This window comes from Perca fluviatilis, chromosome 21 (assembly GCF_010015445.1).
Source record: "Perca fluviatilis chromosome 21, GENO_Pfluv_1.0, whole genome shotgun sequence".
NCBI classification, from domain to species: Eukaryota; Metazoa; Chordata; class Actinopteri; order Perciformes; family Percidae; genus Perca; species Perca fluviatilis.
Genome location: NC_053132.1, coordinates 28,120,979 through 28,130,484, shown reverse-complemented (window position 1 = coordinate 28,130,484; position 9,506 = coordinate 28,120,979).

Below are 9,506 nucleotides of genomic sequence, written 5' to 3'. Positions count from 1 at the left end.
CAGAACTCTATCTCCCACTTCCAGACAAGACTCTCTTACTCTCATGTCAAACCTCTTCTTGTTCTTGTCAGCCACCCTCTTGGCGTTTTTAACAGCTAAGTGGTCTGTCAGGTAAGATTTCAAGTTTTTCACATATTGGGAATGTGACGTGGATGAGGCTCCTTTGACGGGTAGCCCAATAGCTATGTCGATCAGCAATCTGGGCTGCCGCCCAAACATGAGCTCATATGGGGAATACCCAGTCACATTATTCTTTGTACAATTATATGCTTTGGTCAAAGGCTTGACATACTCACACCATCTTGACTTTTCTTTCTCTTTCAGAGTACCCAACATACTCAATAGAGTACGATTAAAGCGCTCTACTGTGTTACCTCTGGGATGATAGGGGCTTGTTCTTACTTTCTTTGTACCAACTAAGGCACAGAGCTTTGATTAGCTGATATTCAAAATCACGGCCTTGATCACTATGAAGGCACTGTGGGAAACCATAGTGAACGAAAAACTGTTCCCAAAGGCAATGAGCTACCGTGATGGCCTTCTGGTCTTTAGTGGGTATCGACACAGCATATTTTGTGAAATGGACGATAATGACCAAAATGTCCTTTGTGTTGCGGCTATCTGGTTCGAGGGACAAAAAGTCCATACATACCAATTCCATGGGTTGGCTGGTCTGGATACTGACCATCGGTGCAGCCTTCTCTTGCTGACATTTACGCTTGACACACCTTGGGCAGGTTTAGACCTTGGACTCAATATCCGATGACATCTTTGGCCAATAAAACCTGGACCTGGCCAGCTCAAGTGTGCGTTCGAATCCATTATGACCCTCTCTCATCATGGAGACTGGTGAGAACGGATGACCTCAACACAAGCGGAAGAACAAGTTGGTATTCTGTCCCGTTTTCACGCTTTCGTTTCCAGTATAGCAGACCTGAGTCTTTGAGTTTGAAGCGACTCATCTCTCTGACCATCGAAAGAAGCTCTGTCGATTTCACTTCCAGTTCAGGTGCAGATTCTCCATACTCAAGTGACTTAATGATAATGCCAATTGAAGGATCTTCTCGCTGTAGTCTGACTAAATCAGTGTCACTGTGCTTCGGGACTGTGAAGAGACCATGGAAAGACGGCTCAGCATACTCAAACACAGAGGGAACAGCATCTGGGTGAATGGCAAGAGACTCTACCAGACAGTGGGATGGTGCATCCTCATGCACGGCTGCATGGTACTGACAAGTCACCTTGACAACATCCACTGGAGTTAAGTGATGAGTTGTAAATTTGTGAATCCTTAGACTCTCCTCCTCTGAAGAGCTGTCAGTCAACTCCCCATGCGGCCTCCTTGACAGACCGCCCACGTCTTGATTGTGCTTACCCGCGCGATATTTAATATCAAAAGAGAAGGTGGACAGAGCAGCCAATCAATGATAGCTGGTGGTGGTAATAACGGAGAAAAGAACAGAGTTTCTTAAAAGTGTGGGATCTCGGCCAAGTTTTGAGGGCCTCTGTCTTTTGGGGATCCATTTCCACTCCCTTGTGAGAGACGATGTGCCAGAGATAACGTACGCAAGTTTGGAAAAACCAGCATTTCTCCGGGGATAACTTAGGTCCGTTCTCCCTAAGGCGATCCAGCACTTTGGTCAACCGAGCTTCGTGTTCCTCAAGAGTTTTGGAAAAGACTATTATGTCGTCCATGAAAAGCAGCACTTCACGCAGGTGTATATCGCCCATGCACTTTTCCATTAAGCGCTGGAATGTGCTTGGCGCATTCGTGATTCCTTGCAGCATACAGTTCCATTCCCAAAATCCGAGAGGACATATGAAAGCGGTCTTAGCTTTGTCCTGTTCATGCATCTCTATCTGATAGTATCCTGATTTAAGCTCCATCACAGAAAACCACTGTGATCCACTCAGTGCAGAGAATGATTCTTCGACATTGGTAATGCATAAGCATCCTTGGTCGTTTGCATGTTTAATCTCCTGTAGTCAACGCATAAGTGTACGTCACCATTCTTCTTTTTGACGATGACTATAGGTGATTCGGAGATTCGGAGATTCGGATTCACGGATAATGCCCGCTTCAAGGAGAGTTTGAAGATGTCGCCTCACAGCATCATAATCCTGTGGATGGATAGGACGGGGTCGTGTTTAAAGGGCGTCTCATCCTTAAGTTTGATACAATGCTTGACCTTCGTTGCATGTCCGAAATCAAGGTAACGATGAGAAAATATGTCCGGGTAAGCGCTCAGTGTTTGTGTTATGCCATTCTTCAGAAAGTGGGGAATCTCCAAAGTCAGATTTGAAGTTGATTCACTCTGTTCTTGGTCTGGCTCACTAAGGGACTGCTGTCGACTAGAATATTCAGCTGTAGACGATGAGCGACCATGACTAGGGCTTTGCTGTCGACTAATGGGTGTTGTGGGTCTGTATGATTTCGTGAGGGATGCCAAGTTCCGCAATGACTGAGTTAGTTGGTAAACAACAACTTTCTGACCAGCAGGAATGATGCCTGGTTCATGGTGGCCTATTCTGATGACACCAATCTGACCTGTTGAGTTTTGCTTGTGTCTTAGTTGTAGAGTTTTCAAGACTTGGTGGTAACCGCAGTACAGGTTGACTTCAAGGCTGTCATCACAGAACTGCTCATAAAGAGGATCTAAAGTATTGGTGCCGATCAGTACAGGTACACTACTGCTGGACCGAGTATCTGGTAATTTCAGAGTAAGAGTCTGTATATCAGGCTGAGAAGCTATAAATTCTTTCGGGAACTGAATAGTTAGTTGTATGTAGCCTGTGTATGGGACTGCCTGGCCGTTTGCACCCTCAACTTCCAGTATGTTGCTCACTGGGTAAACAGGGTGATCTGTAAAGTGTGAGTCATAAAAAGACTGAGACACACTCGTAACTTGCGACCGAGTATCAAGTAATGCATTACATTCAATTCCATTCACTTTGACATTCACTGTGCTCTTATTTCCTACTAGGCCTCTTGGCAGTTCTCCCATTCTTACAGCTCTGTGTTCGTTTAGTGTTGCTTTTTTCATGACTTTCTGTGTTGGGGTGGGACTTTTAGTTAACTCTGCTCCTATTTGTCCTTTAATAGGAACAGTTACTTTTTTATAGGGAGATCAATGCCAAGCGGGTTTGCTCTTTCCCATGCTTGAAGCCCTTCTTTAGACTCTTTTTTCTTTGCATTGACTAGCGCAGGGTTTGGAGGATCATTGCAGCTGCTCACTATATGCCCATCCTCACCACATTGAAAACAATACCACGGCTTGGGTATTTTAGTGGTGTTGGCAGGCTTCCCTGGTTGTGCCTCAGCACTAGTTGGTTCTTCTGGCTTTGACTTTCCAGCCTGGGGTTTATTTGGTTTTTGTCTTTGGAGTAAAAGAGCGCCGCAATCTGAGCTTGGAGGTCAATTATCTGCTTTTGGAGCTGATTGATTGCTGGGGGGTGGATGGATCATTTTGCGGAGCTGGTAAATCATATTCTGCACTAGTAGACGCACAACCACTCTGTGCTTGAGCCTGAGTTTTTGCCTTTGTGAATCCTAGATGTTGTTTTGCTGTCTGTCTATCTTCTTCTGTGCGCAGAAGCAACAATAGTTCTGCGAAGGTGGGGGGATGATATTTCTTTTGCTCAAATTGAAGTGTATTGATCAAAGTATTATTCCAACACCCTCTGCAGAATTGTTTGAGAAGCTGTCTATCTGAATCAGTGGGTGAAATTGCTTTCACTTTCACAACTTTGTTCAGAGCAGTCTGAAGGTAGGTAGATGGTTTTTCACCAGAATTTTGATTGATGTTCAGAAACTCTGCGAACAGGTTGTTGCCATCTTTGACTATGTCATAGGCAGAATCCAGTAGGTCAAGATAAGCTCTTGGAGAAGAGTGTGGGTCTAATGATTTCACTACAGTAGCAGCGGGGGCTAACAAACTGTCAACTATCTTTCTCACTAGCTGCCCTTTCAGAAAAGCAGGGTCAGCTAAGTAAAACTCTACACTGCTTCACCAAGTGTCGTAATCAGCCTCAGTGCTAGAGCATGGTAATCTGCCTGAAAAAGTCCTCAGCTTGACTGAGTGTGAGTGTGAGTAAAAATCTGCGCTCTTAACAAAATGCTCAACAATTAAGCGCTGCATCTCAGGTGGGTTTAGGTGATCAGGTTGGGTTTGACAGTTGCCAGTGAATCACCTAGGCCTGTGTCTGGTGTGGTGATTCTAGTAGTCCTAATATCTGGGCTATGCTCGGCTAAGTCTGACACTGCTACAACCATAGATATAGAACAATTGTTTATTGTCTATATCTATGGCTACAACAGGGTCTTTCAGACTTTCAGTCTTGGAGGGAGTCTCTACAGTAGAGCTTAGATCGGGCCCAAAAAAATCAAGCCCGACCCAACCCGAGCCCGGCCCGGCCCAACACATTAACTGGAAATATGAGCCAGAGCCCGATTTGAACCCCAAATTTTTTTAATACGTGGGCCGTTATAACTGACGTTCTCAGCTACAATTCAGAGTTGTTTGAACTGCAGAAATCTGTTTAAAATGATCTTAATGAATAATGCAACAAGAGCAAAGCATGTACACTGCGCTGTTTGTTTATTCAGAATGGAATGGATCGCAAATGGAAACGTAAAAAAAACAACGCATTTCTCTGTGAGGGCTTTTCTCTCCCTCATGCTTGGAGAAGTAACAAAAGAGGACATTGAAGGCTGACTATCATCTTTTCTGCCACGGCGAGCCTGCTTCATGTGTCTGCTCATCATCCAAGTCCCTGTGTTTTTGCTGTCATAGGCGAGCAGCGTGCTGCACTTAATGCACTCGACAAAGCCGACACATATGTTGTCACTTCCCACGACTTGTTTAAAATGGTTCCATACCTCCGACTTTCCTCCAAACTTTCTCAAAGTTAATTCTCCTGTTTTTCTTTTTTTCTTTACATCCTCAAGTTCCATGTTGCACTTAAAGGGAAATTTCACCGCTGGAAAGCTGAATATATCTTTAAATTGGGTCACTAATGTAGTAGAAATGTGAAAAGAAAATTGAAATTGGTGTGTTCTAGTGCGAGATAAGCCAGAAAATGTGTTTTTGGCTCATATGGATGAAAGACACCAAATCCCAGAATGCACTTGCTTTGCTGCTGTATGAGGCCACTCCCAAGCCACGCCTACCCTTTACAGACAGACAGTGAGACGATCAACTCAACAAGTGTGTTTTATTGTCATTTCAACCATATACACGAAAAAACGTTTCACCGTGGCTCAAGTGGTGTTACACATTTAAAACATACTTTTTTTTGGCCACAGCTGATACATTATCCGGACTTCTTTCAGCGGATTGATTGATAGCTCCAGAGTGAACAGAACTGTGTCCATGGCAACGCTCTGCTATGTATGGCAACGGTGTGTTATCCTTAGCAACGGTCTGTTATCAAGAAATAACAGACCGCATTCTACATTAGAATTCAACCAAGCCATGTAATAAAAGAAGGCTAACACATAGCTACTAGCATTAGCTCTTGGTGGGCTGTGGTATAAACATCGAGTATGAACACAGCCGTACATTTGCATGGGATGTAGCTAGAATTGTCGGCATTTTACAGTAACAAACTCCACCAGCAGTTAGCAGTTAGTTGGATACAAATCACCCCATTTCTGCAACAGGCAGTCCGGGGTAACACAGCCCACCTCCACTAGTAGTCTTACCCGGTGACCGAGCAGCAGGCTGGATTGTCCACAGCAATATTTCCACAACAACAAAAACACAGCACAGCAGTCTCTGAACTCGCATTGGGAGTTTCGTTGAAGTTGGATGTAGTCCAGTTTGTTTGATGAGCGGACACTTGCAAGCAGGATTGGTGAACAGATGGCTGGCTAGCGTTAGCTTTCCACTGGCACACTTGTTCAACGCTCCCCGCTGATGAGGTCACTTTACCGGCCACAGGAATCGAGCACCACCGCTGGTCTCCGTGCAGGCAAAGCTCGCGTAGTGTGTCGAGTATTGCGTCTGTAATAAAGTGTCCTGCATATTCTCCGATGTGTTCCAATGTATCCCGGTGGTACACGTGTGTGGTAGTTTGAATGCACATAATTGTTGAGAAGCTAAGCGAGGATTCAAGATGGCTGACACTTGTTTTTTCCTCGGCAATCTCCGGAAAAAGCCGACAGTCCAACCCCATTTGGGCTATGCGGAAGTGGCTCCTAGTACAGGCTGTACAACCTCAGATGATGCAAAAATCGTCATTTTGCGTCATCTGAGGCTTTTTTCCAGACCCACAATACAGAGATCTCCCCTCTCAGGGGGACATGAGGGAGGGAAGCATGGTCATTCAAAAATACTACCAGGTTTCTACTGATACAATGCTTATCGGTGAAGTTTCCCTTTAAGCTCCACAATACAGCCCAGCAGCCCCAGTGTGATGTGTGCGAGAGGAGGAGACTCCGCGCATGACACATGTTGCATTTTGTAGGCTAACTGTAGTCTAACTTGTGTATCTTTTTGGACACATTTGTTACTTTGGCCTAAATATAGCCTATATAGATAATATTTCGGATTATGGCATAGCTTTCTCCCCACCCAATTAGGCTATAGTAATGATTAAAAAAAAACACAAATGCTTGATCAAGGGCCCAGCCTGGCCCTGCCCGAGGATAGTGGCGGAAAATAACGGCCCTGCACGGTCTCGGGTCGGGCTCGGCCTCGGGCTCGGGCAGAGAATCTAAACTCTACTCTACAGCTGGTCCACTAGGTAAGTCAGTTGTAGCTGTTGCTTGTACTATTTCAGCCGCTAGCTTTGGCTTGCCAACGAGATCAGTAATCCTAGCTAGTTTGTCCTGTAAAACCTTCTCAAATGACTTCCCACTAAGTTTGGCCATGCCTTTTAACTCAGATAGGAAAGAATGTGTGATACCTGTACCTTTCTCAGAAGAATACACATTGGCTAGGGCATCAACATGATGAACAATGTCAGGGTCTGCATCGCTAACTCTGTCATAAGGCAAACTTTCTTCAAGTGTCTCAACAGCTGTGCCAGACTCAAACTCTACAATAATCTGGTCGCCTGCTTCAGTAACCTTAATTATTCTTGAGATGTGACCATATTGCTTCAAATAGTCAAACAGTTCTTCATCTACTTTTGTTTGAGATACTCCCGTAACAATGAGGGAGTTTGGAACTCTGTTGATGTTTTTAACAATGACGACTTAATTCCTATGAACTTTCTTATCAAAATTATGATCTATAACAATTTATTACTTCTCTTCTTAATGTATTTATCATCTGGGTTACAGAGACTACTGCTGAATACTCCACTGTGCTCACCAGCTAGTCTGTAAGTGTGTCTGTCTGCTGTTTGCTGCTGGGCAGGTAGTGTCGTTTTGCTGAGGACAGTTGCTTGTTGCGTCAGGATTTGAGATTGATGAAAGTGGAGTTGCGGGCCCAAAACCCTCAACAAGCTCAGCTCAAAGACACTAAAAAGCTCTATAGAGCTGAGGGGAACTGCAGAGTTGGGTGATAATTCTCTGTAGGTTCGTCAATACAAACGACCCCTTTCCCATTAGCCATTTCATTACCCCTGGTAATATGAAATATGTATTTGTGCATCTTTAACAAGGTTGCTAAGAAAAGGTTGTTTGGGGTATGTATGTATGAAGGAAAGGTACTTCAGCATATTCCACTCATCTCAACTTGAATCCGTCCAGGCTCCATCCTGTTGCCCACATTTGTATTTTGTGGCACAGAATGTCTCGTCACAACCACAATGCCACAAACACATTGCATTTTTTACAGTGTAGATTTGGAACATCCCAAGATTCCCTAAAGACAATTATAGCAGATTATCATGATCTGTAACTTATGCCAGTTTGAAAGAAGGCTTCCAGTTTCTAGATGAGGTCACCACTCCCCAGGCACACACACTCCACCTCAACTCCATTCATTATATTCTACAAAGCGCAACTACAGTAATAATCATTTATATCCACTGAGCTCTCTGAATATATGACCCTGATCCAAAGCCAACGCTGAACATCAAACAGCTCACTCAGTTGTAAGTCTGACTGTAAATTAGCGAGACATTATAACGTGCCAGCGCGGGTGCCAGGGACAGGAGCAGGGACAGGATTTTAGACTAACAAGACAGTTATGGGAAGTGATGACAGCATGCTGGCAAGGTTCATTACTCCAGACCTGACACACTATTCATTCTGAGGAGGCAGCTGGCAAATGGCTGAGAGCTGAGAGAAATATTGACAGGGTTCAAATGTTTTGGTACTCGCTAAGTGATGGAATGCATTCAGTTGGTTTCATTGGGCGTTAGTACACCATACTTATTGCAGAAAGGAGACAGCATATGAGGCTAAATCAGCGATACATGCTCTGTTTCCATATTAGATTAGCTGCCCGGGCTGTAATTCTCTGCCCAGCGCCACTCTCCGCCAGGCCAAAGCCTATGGCTCAGACTTGTAGCCCTGTGGGGAAAAAAACAAAGAGCATTATCAGAAATTCTTGACAAGGCACTTTCTGCAATAGGACTCAGCAGCACGCATAGTTAAACTCAAGGGGACAGTTTCTCTTAAAAGCTCTTGTACCAGCCTCGTCTCTTTCTGCAATTTAGGAAACACAGTTTTCTAAAGAAATTGGGTCATGGTAATGGCAGAAGAACATGGCATGTATAAAGGATCGGCCCCTGGAGAGAGAACAAGAGGAGTCAAGAACAATGGTGGCCTGCTCAGACGGGGCCGCTTCATTGCTTTGTCAGTGGCGTAACAGCAATGTCTTGTCTGCTGAAAGAACTGGCATTCCTCGGCCTGCCTTTCTGTTTCCCCCACATTAAGGTAATGTGCATCATCTGAGGGCAACGCGTGCACACGGCACTGATCCTGGGTCATTCCATAAACAAATAAGAAGCTTAAAGTGTTTCTTAGCCTCTAATGATTGTGAAGTTCGAAGCCTTTTCAGATGAAAAAAGGCTCTTTTGGTGGTCATGTGGAAAAAAGAAATCCAAAGCACTTCGAAAACCGTGCCTGAAGCCTTTATTCTGCATGGCTAGTCATAATTGCAAGCTTAAAATTACAGAGGGAAAAAAGAGATCCGAGGCACTCCAAAAATCAGTTAAAAAGCCTTTATTCTGCTCAGCTGGTCACTGTGAACTTCATAACTTGCAGTTATGACTACATAAACAGAAATGCAGACGCCTTTGAACAGATTTTTGCAGCGCCTTGAAACACTTACTCTTTGATGATAAACACATCTAAGAAGTGCCTGACTGTATCAAGGCTAACAGAACAGAATCCTATATGGATATATATATATATATATATATATATATATATATATATATATATATATATGAACAAACCCTTACAGTGTGTTATAGAGCATGTGTTAGTAGGGCTGTTGGAACAAATTGCGAAAGTCAAATATTATTTGAACAGCAAAAAAATCAACACTATTTGGATGCTGACTGAAATTACTATTCAAATGTGATTGTTTTTATTAATATGTTGG